Genomic DNA, 4,832 nt, shown 5'->3' on the forward strand with positions numbered 1-4,832 from the left:
CACTCCGATTGAATTCTAATACGTAGTTAAACTAGATTTTTTTGTCAAACATTTCTAACAACTTATTTGATAAGCAATCGCTATAAGTAATAAAAAAAATGTACTTCAAAATTGTATTTGAAGTTGAATTTCAATGATTCAGGTAATTGAAAATGGTATAAAGAAAAATATATTAAATCTTTTCATCAAGTTTAAGTGGAAATTCTTTATGTTGGTAAATTAGATAAAAGATAGATAATTTTGTTTGTTATATGCCAAGTTAAATTCTGTATAAAGTATGAAATTATGTCAAATTATAACATAATACATGTAAAGATATAATACTGTTTTATATTACTTATAGCGATTTTTGTGAATAATTCGTTAATTTATTACTGTTTTTTTCCATCTACAAAAATCAATAATGAAAAAAATTAAGTTCAGATTTGTTCGGAGTATTTTGTTTAGAAATACAGTCAAAATCTGTTATAACGACATCGAAGGGACTACTCATATTGAGTCGTAAAAACCGATAGTTGTAACAACCGGTGACAGGTATTAATAGGAAAGATATGTAATAACATTCAGCCAGGACCTTTGATTTTGGTCAATTTAACCGGTATGTTGTTCTAAACAATGTCGCCATAAACGGTTTTGATTGTATGTATACTATGCATATAAAATTACGTTGAAAGTTAAGTTAAAAAAAAGTATTGGTTTACTGTCTATTATCTATACTAGTTACAGTTCTCGATGTTTCTAAAGCATTGTACATTTGTACAGTTGAGCTTAAATATTAGAAAAATCAATTGTACATAAAGATGGATATTTGTTGTGTAACATTTTAGAAAATGTTTGAAGTAAACAGCAATATTTGTAATAAAACACTAATTTCTTATGTAATCGTATTTGCACAGAATTTATTATAACTCTTTAATAGATCATTATAAAAATTATGTACTTTATATAACATCATTATTATAAAAGTATGTGATGATTATTTGACAGTTCTGAAATTTTCCACATTTCTCACATTTTTTTTAATGTAATTAAAGTAAAATCTGCTTTAACAGTCTTTATACAGACCTCAAATCATAATAATATAAATGCAAAAGTTTGGATGGATGGATTATTACATTTCTCCAAAAAAGGCTTACCGGATTTCGTTGAAATTTGGCACAGATGATAAATCTTTTTTTTTTACTCTTTGTGAACGAAAACAGAACTGTCAAATAACGTTTAAAAAAATGCAAAATTGTTGCGTGTGTGAATTGCATTTAAATGAATACGGTTTAATGTCGCCATTAAACATTATTATAAGATAAAAAAAAAACGACAAAAATGAAATAAAAAATTGTACAATTTAAGTCGAATGAACGATTTGTAATTGTGGTTTATTAAAACATTTGTTTAATGTTTAAGAAATAGCTCACATTATTAATGGCAATTATTTTTATTTTGATAGATTAGTTGAATTCAATATAGATACAGTGCCGTATAAATATTTTTTTCATAAACAAGACAATGTTATCCAGAATATTCCTGAAATATTTTGAACAAATAATTGTTTTCAGTGAAAATGTCTTACTTTATACCCTTCAGGTGAATAATTGACTTTATAATTTTCACAGTTAAAATTTTCTATTTATTCAAAATTACTTAAACAAAAACTATTATTTCTCAATATGTCCTTTCAAACGTTTAGTGCGTTTCGAATATTTTGTCAAAAACTGCTAGAAAAAATATAGAATTTTATAAAAAAAAGTCTAAATCTATGACGTCATCATATGGCGGGTTCAAGCACATTCTTATCTGAAATGTATTGTATTTATATTTATCCATACAAACGAAAATTCATACATTAAAAATTGTTTTGACATTTGTAAGTCGCGGACAATTTAGAATCTTTATTAGAGCAACAAGTTAACTCATTATGGGCAAGATCTCATTTATTTGTAAGTGTAATTGTTGGTCGTTAGATATAAAACGCGATAGTTATTTGTCCGATAGTAAATATATAAGATCCGTGCAGCGAAAAAGGTCACATGTCTTAGATGTAACTCTTTTCATTGAATGGATTGTATACACAATCGAGTGGTAAAGCTCAATTGTAGTTAGTTAATAACAGTTTTGGTTTCAACGTTGTCGATGTTTTACAATGAAATGGGTAATTGTGCATTTAATATCGAGTTTAAATCGCTCGTTCGTGCAATATTTTAACGAGTGAGCTTAAGCAAGTAGATGTTAAACGTCCATTTGTCAACTGATGTATTTGAACTGCGCAAACGCATATATCTAATGATATATAAGTAAACGGTTACTTATCTTGTACCGGATATAAGTTTTATAAATTCACTTTTGCTTATTCTAGAAGTATACAAGTTTAAAATATGTAGAGGGCGTTAGTGTGCATATTATTGGTTGCATTTGGACGATATTGTATTAGTGAAAGATTTGGTGCGAATTTTCTAAATTAAACGAAATCGAAAACAATATTATTGTATGTTTTTTATCATTTATGTTGTGATGTCGGTCTTCCACGCGTTTTTTATTAAATTTTCTTTTTTTTTTATTATACTTTAGATGAATATCTACTTATTTAATATTAGTGTACAGTGATTTAATTTAAGTGATGTCGTGTGATTTTGAATCTTTTTTTCTTTCTTTTTGCCATGATTTTTATTTTTGTGAGACTCGATTTTAAAGCCGCTATTATTACCCTAATTACCAATTAGAAACTTGGTATATATTAACTCGTAACAGTTAATTATGTTGAACGTTAATTGAAGTGACAAGTTTTAACGGTATATCAGCTCAAAACAATATTCACACTTAGATAAATCAATGTTTATAACAATCTCATTGTAAATATAGATTTTATTATAATTTAGCACTAAGCGTTCCGGCTCTCAAAGCGTTTATGTTTTTATTTTAAAAAATCGCTGATCGTTCTAGAAGAAAAGAGAGAGAAAAGGTTTACTATGTGATTTATACTATGGTACTTTTGGCCAATAAATATTTATAATATATATATATATATATATATATCAAAATAGATATTTTTTAAAATGATCTCTTTGGCGTTTAGATAAATTGCTTTAGGAGTCTGGAAATTAAAAATGAATTTATTAATAAAATAATATGTATAAGAAGATATTTTCGCACTGTTACAATCTTTAATAGTTGTGTAGACGGCCTCATACCAAATACGGAGATGTCTCTCGAGAATTTTCAACAAGCTAATTTCAACTACGCAAATATCATGAAAATGAGCAAATACTTCCTCCTTAGAAGAACAGTCAAAATTTATAAAATTGTTTATAGGATAGTCACTATTGTCTTTGGTTTTATATATTTTCGAGAGACGACCTCTAACTTTGTAGTCAATTGGTCAATAATTGTTGTGGTACCCTAGATAGCAAGAACAGATCCCTTGTTACCAGTTAGTATGTAATAGTCCTGCCTTTCACATTTATACATTTTGAAATAAAAAAAAAACCTTTATATTCTTTCTATTGATTATGTAGAATGCATTAGGCATTGCTTTGTCTTTGTCCATATTATTTGCGTTGAAAACAAGATCCAATTTTTTTTTTAAATACAATTCGTCTGGACAGTTATTATGGAGTTTTTTTTTTGCAATGCATTTTAATATAAAATGAACATTTATTTAAATAAAAATAGTTTCACTATTTTACAGAAACAAATTTAAAAAAATGTATTTTTTTAGATTGTCATCTGACGTATTTTAAATAACAAATCTGTTATTTATTAAAAAATCATAACACGTATTTTAATTATTGCTTAGAAAATTAACCACCATTGGATAAAGATTTAACTTGCTTTATTTAACACATATGAAATAAGATATTCATTATAAGTTTACTTCCAGTTCATCTGTATTTAATTTTTTGAATTCAACTTGCTTTGATAGCGTCCATTTATTTTATTCCTTATACGATTGAATCTTTTGTGTGCTAGTTATAATAACAAATATGAAAAATCTTATTGCTGCATATTACTTGTGCCTTATTGACTCTCACATCTTAATGTATAATATATGTTTTCTACCACAATGAAAACCCAAGGTTATATTTTAAGTTATAGTTAAGTTTGACAGTCAATGAACAATCAGTAATAAGCAGTACTCTTTAGACTGAAGTAACATTTGTTTCACTTAAGTTACAATGTTATATTTTAAGAAATATTAGCAATTAGTTCAAAACGACATTTTAAATGAAGCATTTCATATTCGTTATTTATTTCCTCAAAATAAGGCATTAATCTAATTATTTTAGTCAAAGTGCCGTAAATGTAAATATCTTATTTAGATGGTTTATTTAGTGTTAAGTGTTCAATTTTGATGTAAAATTAATGCAACAATGGTAACAGAATAAATGAGGTGTATCACATTACCTTTCAACTTACGATTTAAATGTTTGTGAATCCAAATAACGGACCAATAAGTAGCACCTAACTTGAACTTAAGACATTGTAATGGATTGTACCGCGCAGCCGAACCTTCACTCCGAACTTGTTCAAATATATTGGAACATTGTACGAACTTATGTTAAACATAAAAAAATCATCGAAATTTTTTTGGGTTTTATTTTCCTTATTTTATTGTGGACATAAAAAACAAACAATTGATAATATGAGTTGGGAAAAGGTGGACTGGTATTTGTGTGAAAACAACAACCCTTAACCTTATCACTCTTTAAAAAAATAGAATTAATGAAGTCCTCATACTAACAACTAATTTGACAAAAAAATATTACTACATCCTTCATATAAGTTGATTCATTGTTTAGTTTGTTCACTTATAAAACTAGTTTGGTTGAAATCAAATTACA

Source organism: Papilio machaon, chromosome 18 (assembly GCF_912999745.1).
Source record: "Papilio machaon chromosome 18, ilPapMach1.1, whole genome shotgun sequence".
NCBI classification, from domain to species: domain Eukaryota; kingdom Metazoa; phylum Arthropoda; class Insecta; order Lepidoptera; family Papilionidae; genus Papilio; species Papilio machaon.